This window comes from Formica exsecta, unplaced genomic scaffold, assembly GCF_003651465.1.
Source record: "Formica exsecta isolate Colony F162 unplaced genomic scaffold, ASM365146v1 scaffold350, whole genome shotgun sequence".
In the NCBI taxonomy this organism is placed as follows: Eukaryota; Metazoa; Arthropoda; class Insecta; order Hymenoptera; family Formicidae; genus Formica; species Formica exsecta.
This window is the reverse complement of record NW_021850753.1, coordinates 339833-352173: the sequence shown is the minus strand read 5'-3', so window position 1 is coordinate 352173 and position 12341 is coordinate 339833. Positions and strand designations below refer to the sequence as shown.

Sequence of the window (12341 nt, the reverse complement as noted above, 5' to 3'; positions counted from 1 at the left end):
AAAGAGAATTTGTTATTTTCGTTCGACGAAATATTGCGAAATAATATACGAATAACATAAAGGGAAAAATCGATATTTATTTAATTTATATATAATTCAAATTGATATAATTTATGCTGAAAATAATAAAACTCATTATTGTAAATAATTTGTATATATAATAATTTTAAAATGTAAAATGATATTAGTGAACTTTCTTTTTTTAAAGATAAAGGTTCAAAATTGCGATTGTATCTCATAAAAAAAAGTTTTTCAAGATAATCGTTTATAAACGCAATTATTTTAATATGATAAACTTTTAATATGATAAACTTTTTATTATATCGATTTAACGGTTATTACAGAGGAACCATAAAATCTCATAATTTTTATGAGGAACCGTTAATCTGGAAATTTCCTTGAACAAAGAATACTATCCTAAAGCATAATTGGATTGTATTAGTAAGCGCTTTTTATGACGAATATCTAAATTCTTTCTTGCATGTTCTATATATACGTAAATAGACGTGTAGAGAGATGTAGTAGAGAAATGAGATATACAGTACTTTTCATTCGTTACGGTATTATTCTTTGTAGTCTCTCGACGTTTTGATAAAACTGTTTACAAAAAAATATTAATTAGCGCAGATAATGCATAAGGACTTTATAATGCTTAATCACTGCTACGATTTCCTTCAGATGTTAGCAATTACGCAATTACAGATCTGTGAACGCGTACATCATTCGCTATCTAATCATCTCTGAAACCTTGGGTTTCTTAACACTAGAACGGCGCTGAGCAATCATCTTGACCTCAAAAAATCTTTTCCTTCTGTCGCAAAATCTGTATTCTTATCAATTAATTGTTTAATTAATTATTATTAGGGAGTAATGGAGAGAGAGTTTATTATTATATCAAAGATTTGCGATTTTTTGCTGTTCTAGTGGTAAATGGATATGTTGTATGTAAATTCTTAAGAATGGAAATCACAATTAAGACTTATGGAACTCCCGTCTTTAAATCGCGGACGAACAATGCTCTTCCCTCATTCCCGAGCTACCACGAAGATTCACAAAATTGAGATGAGAAAGCAGCGAATTGTGCTCGGCACTCCTTCGTAGTAACTCCTCCGCGGTCGTCCAGACCACTTTCCATTTTCTACCATTCAACTTTGTTCCTTATCCCGTGCAATGCCATGGTCCGCTCAACGTGGAACAATGCTGAGTACACAATGCACATTTACGCGATATGCGTTTGGTGTACAAAATGACAACGAGGACTCGGCCGGATGGTGTGCGCGTTAACGCGAATGGCCAATGAGGTGCCAGCCTTGGTAGAGCTAACACAACCGAGAATCCATTGTATCGCACTTGAAAACAATGGTATGCGATTCTTCCTTCTCTCTCTCTCTCTTTTTCTCTCTCTCTCTCTCTCAAACTCTCTCCTTCTCCGTCCGCCACCCTTTTACTCTGGTTCTATTTTCCGTTTCGCAATGCCATGGTCCGCTCAACGTGGAACAATGCTGAGTACACAATGCACATTTACGCGATATGCGTTTGGTGTACAAAATGACAACGAGGACTCGGCCGGATGGTGTGCGCGTTAACGCGAATGGCCAATGAGGTGCCAGCCTTGGTAGAGCTAACACAACCGAGAATCCATTGTATCGCACTTGAAAACAATGGTATGCGATTCTTCCTTCTCTCTCTCTCTTTCTTTCTCTCTCTCTCAAACTCTCTCCTTCTCCGTCCGCCACCCTTTTACTCTGGTTCTATTTTCCGTTTCGCTTTTAACTCGTTTTCCCTCTCTGGTTTTCTCCGAGAATGTGACAGTTCCTTCCACATATTTGTCTGCGCTCCTGGCAGACCTCGCTTTTGCTGCTCTTGCACGACGTCTATTTTTATTTCATGTCCGATCTCCTTTCTTGCGTCGACTTCTAGATATATGGCATTCATTCCTTTTTTCCTTTGAATTTTCACATTTCTTACAGAATCAAAAATTATTTTTGATGTTCGTTATCATCAATATGAAAACGACAGGATGCATTTAGCGTGCAGTAAAAAGTTCGGTAAAATGTTCGTGTCGCCAATGTACGAAAGCACGTGTGCATGAGGGAGGAATCGCAAGCTAGTCAAGTGCAAAAATCGCAGCTAAATGTTCTGTAAACGGTGCGCCCGACGAGGTTGCGGCCAACTCGAGCGGAACGAATTCCAGAGATGTACCATTATTTCAGAACTTTCTCAGATCACAGGTCATGAGAAATGCAACTTGGCTTATTATTCCGAGTAGTGGCATTGCTTAAGGCAATGCGTTTAACCTTTATCATACCGACGTCTAATGATATATTTGTGACGTCAACGGGAGACTTGTTTAATCTTCTGCAAGAGATAATGTAACTTAGCGAATTTTTATTTAATACTAAAAATTGTTGTCCAATTTAATAATTATTTTTATTTCTTGTGACTAACGTTAATTTTTTTAATATATCACATTTTTTTGATTGTAATGATTCTTATGAAATTTTAAAATTAAACGCTTCATGCACACATAAACGAGTGTTAACGACGATGAAGTCAGCTTTTTTACATCGTCGACAACAAATGAATGTTGGTTTAAAACAACAAACTTGACTTTATCTACGTTAATGATGATATGTCGTAATGACAAAAATAACATAAGTGGAATAGCTTCCGGCATCGCAATTGTTTTATGACTCAGACAAGAAACTCGTTTGACATCTTTGGTATAAATAATAAAAAAAAAAAAAAAAAAAAAAAAAATAAGATTGTCATATAAGATTTACGTTGCCACTTAATATTCTATTGATAGGATAAACGATAAAGCTCGTTAGGGGGCGCGTACTGGCGCCAATAAAATATTATTTTTTCCACGTATTATTTATTCGCAAATCCGCGCATGAATGATGCATCAATCCTGAATAATAACATCGTCGAATGTGCAATATGCACATATACTTAGAGATATTAATATGATTTTCCCGTCACTTCCCGGCGACAAATATAATAAATTATTATATGTTATAAATTAAGTTGGATGCAAAAACATGGAATGTCTTTCAGTTGTTCATAACGCTTTGATGATAAAAGTTAAATTCTTTTGCTCTTTTTATATTCTCTCATATATCGTTTACGATCATATCATGCAGAGATAAATAGATAATTTTAATTACCGCTTTGTGTTGGCTAATAGAGCGAGTGATAGAAGTTTTTTAACGAGAAAAAGAAAAACCGAGAGAAAATATCTTGATAATGGAGAATATAGTGTTTCATAATATATGTAATTAGAGAAGAATATCAATGAAAACAAAGAAAAGAAATTTATCGAAAAAAATGAGATAAAATAATTCTCAAATATTTTGTCTCGGATGTTTTCTATTACACTTTATTTTGCTGGCTTTGATAAATTTCTGACTTTTATTTTTGTTTGTCGGTTTTGATAAACTCATTTTATGGTTTATCATGGGCCAACTATCTTAAAGTTAGAACATATTGACTTCTGCTAAAGTCTTATATCTAAGAATTAACTGTAACCACAGTCAACATATTCAAACATTATGTATGACCTTAACCGAATTTAACCTAGCAGCGATCATGACTACTGCGTATGATACCAAATTTTCCATTGACTTATCACACAAGTGTTGAGACTTGAGGCAATTCCCAGCTTAGTGTACTGTTGTCACAGACCAGATGTGTTTCTAAGAGCCAGTAAAACCAAATGCTCTTTTATTTGTAAGAAAATACCGGCAATAAATCATGACATAATTCATTTTGCAGCGATTCTAGAGTATATATCATAGACAAAATTAAAACGAAATATATTACACAAGACGTTTTACCGCAGTTTCACATAAATGTCGACATTATTCCTCTCGTACACAATACTAACCGCATACGAGTTTCTCAAGAAAGACGTTTGACTGCGTAACACATGTAATAATTATCGCGTAATGGCGATTCTAGAATATATATCAAAAAAAAAAATAAAAAAAAAAAAAAAAAAAAAACAAGTTATGAATGCCAGATACATTTGATATTTTCTTAGTTGCTATTGTTTTCGGTGAAATCTCACAAAGCTGTCACATTAATTCATACATTAATTTTTACCTTTCAGAGCAACGTGGCATTACAATCGCATAGCATCAATCATCTTTTAGATATATCGTTTATCTGAATTGATGCTATCAACATCGCAACATAAATTACAAAGGACTTTTATGAATACATGTGTTACAACTTAGCTGTGCAGAAACATTCGGTAAATACTTGATCGGTTTGCAAATTTAATCTATTCGTTATCAATTTACAATAAAACCATTTAAATTGTGGGATTTATTGCCAGAGCTATAAAGCTATATGTACTAATTCATGAAATAAACCAAACTCCGTTAGTTTTATCTTTAGGAACAAAGGGATTTCGTAAACAGAAAAAGAGAGAGATGAAATAAATGTGAACAAATCTAAAATAACAAGACAGTTAAAATTGTTTTAATTTGCACTTTAATATAATATATGTCGATATATATTATAATATATACATAACGATACGTAATATATGAACGACAAATATCAGTTGTTGTTTAATTTGAAATTATATAGTTTATGTGAAATCTTCGCTAGTTTTTCCAATTTTTCATACGATTTTAATACCATTATAAAGGAAGAATTCAAAGGTATAATCCATATGATGTTATCAAACGAAGTATGCGAAATACATTATTAAAGAGTGTAAAATAAATAGAAAGAGAGAAGAAGGGATATAGAAGAAGAGTAAGATAACCAAGTTTGAAATGTTGGTCGGAGCGTTCATTGAGCTTCAATGATTATAAAGCTTCTGTAAATTTACTCATCTTAATTGCTGAGAGAAAATAAAGATATACACAGAGATGGATTGAATGGATGATAATTGCCTACGCCGATTGTACGTCCGGATTATACAGTTGCTCTGGATCCGTGAGGTGAGTACGAAACAGATTCTTTACAACCGAATATCCGGTTACCGTTGCAACGAACATTAACTACAGCACGAAACGCGCGCGTGCCAAGAATTTTTTCTTACACTGCCGATAGTACATTTGTAGTGGCATTTTAATGCAACGTTCGCTAAGTTACGTGCAACGAGCAATTTTTCGTACATTATATTATCTATGTTCTTCTGGAGAAAATTCATTTTACGATACCGCGGATTTTATTGATTTTATCGAGTTTATTATAATGCGGAAGAGGGGAAAGAGATAAAGAAAAAAAGAGTATAAAATATACTCGCGCCATTAGTCTAATTCACTTGGCTCCCGTGGATTTAAATCATACTACGCTTCCGCATATATATTCTCATTTCCGTTACCTTCAGATTTATCGCTATATTTACGCGCATATTCCATGAAATCATACAGCTTCCTTAACCGCTATTGCAAAATAATCGTAGCTTATCAGAGTTTAGAGAAATAATTTTTGTCGTATTATTATTTACGATCAATTCGCATTTATGTTTGCAATGGACCAATTAATCTAAAGGTTTGTATTTAATTCCTTTATAGTATAATACATACGGCTCGTTAGGTTTTCTTCTTTTTAACATTACTATAATATATTAGTCGATTATTAGTCATAATCATACTAATTATATAATTAATTATCAGTTTTTCATTATATTTTATAAACCCATAAAGACTTCTTGGAATAATTATATAATCTCCGATGAAAATAATTATTTAATCTCCTTTTTTCTTGTTTTTTTTTTTTTCCGTATCTCATATGATGAGAGAAAGAGGGGGTGTGTATGTGTATTTGTTTTTTTTTCTTTGTTGTTCTAATATATTATAAAAAATTTAGCAGGTCGATATTCTAACAAAATTCTCAGTAGAATATACGTTTTAATCTGATTGAAATAATCAATGCGACGAACCAATGCGACGCGTCAATAAAATAAAACTATTTAGCGAAACGACTTTAGCTTTTTGTTATTTACGAGGCAATGGCACTCGAAAAAGCGAAGACATTAAGAATCATCCATCTAGAAACGTGCTCGAGTTTACGGCATCATGTCACGTGGCTCGTGCCACCTCGTTTCAGCTATTTAAACTCACTGGGTATAAATCAATTGTCTGGATATAAACGAATTGTCACCTTAATTATCGTGTCGATCTTTGTGTCACACACGCGAAGAGATGTACAACTTCTCTCACTTTTGGTTTCTCTCTCTTTTTTTTTTCTTTAAGTTCATGAAATCATCAATAATGATATCGATTATCGTTTTATTACGTCGCCACAAACTAATTTGTTGGCGAGGTCATAATTTGGCCGTTTTACTTGGAAGAATAAAGTACATTCAAATTCATTATCGTATCACATGTGAAAATCGTTCTTTTCTTCTCAGAAAACTAATATTTCTAAAAATATGCCTGCAAATTGCAAATTGCAATATATGCGATATGTATTTTACAGAACTTTAATCATTAAATTCACGGAAATATATGCTGGTAATCGTTGTTTCATAATCATAGTAGAATACTTTATTTTAATATCTAATTGATTGCTGCAGGCTAGAAAAGAGATAAAATTTATCTGGTGAATCCCTGAGTCTGCTTTTGAGTATGTTTTTCTGTGTAGAAAGTACGACAGAAATATTCTATTTTTCAATATTATTGTGTGGAACAACAATTTAATTATTTTATCAATAAAAATGCATGTTTTTTGTCTCTTTAAGAAAAATTAATTGAAGAATTAGAGACGCAATGATACGTATCAATGCTTCAGTTACGTATGCTTGCAGTAAAAATATACATCAAATTCTTGTTTAGATAAAATATTCTCACGTGATATTCATTATTAGCAAAACGCGATCATTGATAAATATATACTTACATGCAATCTCGTGTTAAACTTATATAAACTATGTGTGTGATTTTATATAAGATTATCGTATTTTTATCAAAAGATTGCGTATCGAAGCGCATATTGTTAACACACATATATTTTATTCATAAAATTATATATAAAATTATTAAATACTTATTCTTTTTGTGTCTGATATAATATTGCTACGCAAGAAAAAATAGATATGATATAAGATCATATATGATAAAAAAATATGATCTTATGTAATTACATAAGTTTATTTTTTCGAGTAAATAAAAAATTAATACAAAAATTCGTGGCACTAAATTGTAATGTACCTTTTCAATTGATATTTCTTCCACGCATTATTGTACAATTTGTTTGTAATGGAATCTATTAAAAGCTTTTTTGCGGCTAAATTGCGGTTGACAACATGATACGCAATTTAGTTAATTACGTTACGTTCTTTTTTGCGGTCTGGTCGACCGCAAACGTGATTCACGTAAAGATGGCACCCGGAAGCGTAGCTCGTTGTATTGAAGAAATATTGTATGTTAATTCATTAAAGACTATGGGGACAATAATAATGATGTAAAAACTGAAAATAAATTCTGAGTAATAAACGTCACGCACCTAGCGATAATCGTTCATTAACAGATGATTCTCGGCTGCGTTTATTATACGGTGTATGCAAATCTCTTCGGTGGTTGCAATGAAGATGCCATTTCATTGTGTAAAATCGCGACGCGATTTGAAACGTGACGCGTGACGAATATCACGTTATCACGTAATAGCGGTACAACAGGTGTAGTTTCGCGAATCTGCTCTCACGTTGCGATTCTCCCGATAATCACGTGATTGATAATGAGTCGTGTCACCGTCTTCGGAAGCGTCATTCAACGATATCTAATTTGTAAACAGCCATAAAGTGTTTAACCTGAAATGTCTCTCTGAAATCTCTATGCTTTTACTCTTTGAAACTTTTGTGTGGTGTGACGCAATTATAATTTAATCTATATTTTATAAAAAAAGAATATTAATTTATTGTATATAATTAAAGAATTTAATGCGCACACATACACACAAAATTATGCTAATTTGCAATTCTTTCCTTTAAGAAAGATACTTAAGCTTATTAAATTATAATTAAAGACATTAACTAAATTTTTTTAAATTAATTTTCTCGCGAATTATACAAAATATTTATTTCACATGCGTTTTACTAAACTTTGACTGAAAGACTATAAATTACCGTTAAATCTTAGATCCTGTTTAAAGGTCGACGATAATCATTGGATGCGTCACATCCTGCTCGTTTTCATTGTCCAGTCTTGACTGCAAACATCGAAGGCTTTATCGCGTGTATTGCATGATTCGTGAAGGACGACAAGGCGTTATAATAGTTACTAAAATGACGTAACAACTTCACGTATTCGGTGCATTGCACTTTGCCGAGAACATTTGCGGTTTTCTCGTTCGCGGATTACACAACGTAATGCCAGAAGGCTCGCCACTGGTCATGATTACGATTTGATTTTGATGCGGTTCCCTCGTGCGTATCATATCGCGTTCATATTGCAGATAATGATTACTTGTCGCCTCAAGGCAACACGAGAGAGAATGTCTTTATATTAATATATCGTAACTATCACTGCATTAACCTTTGTAGATCGGGTCAATATTAAATTCCGCTCTTGAATATGTAATATATAACTTTCCACATGTTATATTTTATGAGTTGTTACATATGTATACCTATACATATGTATTACATAAATTAGCATGCTTTAATGGCGTATTTTTTGCTTCGATGCTTTTAATTGAAATCTCTCTGAGAAATATGACAAGTATATATATTTGCAATATTGTTGTGTTCCCGTTTGATATAATTTTCTTAAAATTTTCTTATCAATATTATGTTTTAAAATGTATAACTTCTATTAAATAAAATTTAAATTAATAAAAAATAAACGATAAAAAAGCTCCTTACTAATGAATCAAAAAATAATACGAAAAGCCTTGAGGAGCAAAGTGTATATATTTATCTTGTGAATAGTACAAACCTCGACAGTTTTTAAAAATTAAAATAAAAAATAATAAACAAATTCGAGAGTTTTCGGATTTCAAGAACTCTTGAATTTGTTTATTATTTTTTATTTCAATTTTCAAGAAGTTTCAAGATTTGTACTATTTACAAGATAAATATAGACATCCGCAGTTTGCCTTTAATCCTTTCAGTACTATTTTAAATTAATAAGGTATTTTAAACTTTCTAGGATATAATAAAAAGATGACGATGTCAATGAGTCAGCGCAATGCGTTTTTCCCGGAAAAAGAGATATAAAAATAAACTTTGATCGATTAATTTATAAAAAATGTAATCAAGAATTAATCTTTATAATATATAGATTACTATTATGATATGTATATTATAATATTATGTGCGTTATAATATGCGTGTGTATGTGTACGCGTTATTATATATGTATATATGTATATTCGTAATGATTTGATTTGCTTAGTAGGCATATAATGCTTTCCTACATTCTAATATGATGCATATTTGATGGATTGCATCGGATAACGATTGAGAATGTTTGACTAATTTATAATTAGATAACAAGTTGGATAACAAAAACGTCTGTCAACAAATAATATCTGTTGATACTGATAATATTTGAATCAATAAATTGATATATGCTTGTGATGAGTAAATAAGAAAATGCTATCAAGAAAATGCAAGACGATAAATAAAATTAATAGTAGTACAATATTTATATATCAACGTATAATGTCATGTGAAACATTTATCTATATATCTTCCTAAAATAAAAATTTGTGTATTGTGTACGTGCAAAAATTTTTAAAAATAATTTTCAAAAAAGTTAAATTTTAATTTTAAACAATTAACGTTATGAGTCGTAACAGAATACTTCAATGTATGAAAGGTATTAATAATCAACTTATTTTTATTTTGTTACGATATTGTTGAATATATATACAAATCACATACTTTTATCGATAATAATCGATATTTATTGTTAATTGGAATATTTGACTACTTACACAGATATTAGTTTAATTACAGATATTAGTTTAATCTTCTAAAATTATTGAATGAATGGGATTGGTGGACTGTGCCGATGTTTCAGCAGCGAGTTTGCACAGTTGGTGAAGTAAATTTAGCATTAGTAACCGGTTTGCAAAGCAAGTTTCTCCGCACTTCATCGAATATAAACTCAACTTGACTAGAGTTGATTAGATTAGATTACCGCTAAACTTGGTAATCCACGATCGAATCACCGGTTCGATATAAATATCGATGTTAAACCGGGGATTGTAACAATTTGGCTGAAATCTCGCCTTGGATTTGGAAAAAATCTCGACAATGTTCTCTTAAAAAAAAAAATAAAATAAAATAAAGAGGAGAAGAGAGAACGATCGTTCTCAGTCGTTGTAGTCTCAATATGGCCCGTCTCGTTGGAATCGTTGAAAATTTCGCTCCGGGCATTTTTCCACATTATAGTTCTTTCAGTGGTAAATCGCCTGAATTGATAAAAATGGAGCGTATGTAATGGTCGTTCTCTCTCTCGCGCACTAGCTGCGAATATAAAAGGGAATATACAGCGTATATACATATAAAAAAGTAGAACGAAATTGCGGATGTGATATGCTTCTACCACTAACAATGATTACGTCGATATGAGAAGATGTATGAGATATCGCGGTGTAATGTGTCATTTTACTCTTTTGCGAAGCTCATATCGGGATTTCAACGGCCTAGCAAGTCGCGATGTAATCATGATATAGATCGTTCCTCTCTCATATACCACTTTTCTTAAATTGAGATAATTTACCTTCTCTAGTATAGTAGAGGAGACGCGTTATGAAACCTAACTCTACTGAATAGCCGTCCATTTGACCTTTCTTTCGCGATCTGAGATTATTCAAAATCCGTCCTTCAGCTTTACTCTTTCGATTAGTATGTTAATTTGATCCCCGTTAAGTTATTTAAGTGTCTCAAGAAGCGTCTCTAAGAAGATAGATATGGATTGTTTTGATTTTTAAGATGAACAATTTTACAATATTTGTAAATTTTTTTATGTATGTCTAGGTAATAAATCTTTCAGTTTAGTGCGATGCTTCGTCCTTGCGATGATCACGTATTCTGTATATTATATCATAATTTTTCAACTGTAAGTTTTTACCATAAGTTTTTTTTAGTTTGTAATACGCGAACAATGCGATGTGTCAAATAAATTGCCGTTGATGTAGTTTCGGCCTTTAAAATTTTCAGTCGTAGTGCTCATTTTATTCAATGACAGAAACGTATTTATCTATGCAAATTTATATAATTTAATGCGAATTTGCATACATAAATAAACCCTTTTGAGATCGAGATTTTAATACTATAGTGGAGACTATAAGTCTTATATCGTAGTCTTTATACTTCCTTTTCCGTTTTCCCTATAAATAAATTTAAATAGCCGAGATTGTCACGGTGCTTACATAAATATGATTGCGTGTTTCTATGTAATACATTATTCATTTTTTAAGTATGATATTAGCGATGGTGTACTTGAGTTTCTCGAACGTCTCTAATCTCAAAGCGTGTCTAACGGAGATTCCTCATTTCTACTTTTTAAAAATATGGTATTTTTATTTTAATGATTACTTTGCTTCTTTCTTTCTGCACTTCTATTTTTTTTTAATAATTATTTTTTTAATAATATTTGTTTTAATGTTCTAATCTTGGGCTTCATTGGATCAAAGCTCATATTTTTTGCAAAATTATACTTTCGTATAATTAAAAAATTTAGTAGTTTTTTAATCACAAAAAATCGATATAACAAAGATATAAACTTAACTAAAAAAGATTAAAAGCTGAAGTTTTATAGTGTTTAATATATTTTTATGTACATACTTTTAGTAAGGCATCGCGATTGTTTTGAAAGTTTACAGCGAGTAGTTTTAACTGCGTTTTTTTATACATCCGACATTGTAACGTAAATTAATAATTTTATGGCGGAACAGAGATAAGTATTTCCAACCTAATCTTTAAAACATCAACCTATTTTAATTTGTATTACTCGCGAAAAGATTATCGACCGTCGTCACATTTTCTGTCAAATATGCATATATATTATGAAAACGAAAAAGAAATGTTATCTAAATATTTTAAACGATAATTTCATAAATATATAATTTTCGATATTAGATATAAATATATAATTTTTATGTGAGAATTAAAAAAAGACAAATAATAAATTAAACCTAGTAACAACTATCGATTAATATAATTATAATGATAAAAAATGTGTAACGCATATTTTTAATCGTTAGATAATTATGATTATTAAATATTTTATTACAATTGCAATAACAATTTAAGAATGATAAATTATTTAGGAGTGATGCCGTAGTTTCTATATATTATCTACTTTAATATTATGATACACATATATTAGATACATGTATAGGATGAAAAAATCTAAATATATATA

The 12341-nt window shown here is 31.1% G+C and overlaps 1 protein-coding gene across 1 annotated transcript in view; it reads right to left on the bottom strand.

Moving 5' to 3' along the window:
- LOC115238576 (sodium-coupled monocarboxylate transporter 1) overlaps positions 1–12341 on the bottom strand; it is a 29952-nt gene that overhangs the window by 10465 nt on the left and 7146 nt on the right. The window lies entirely within an intron of this gene.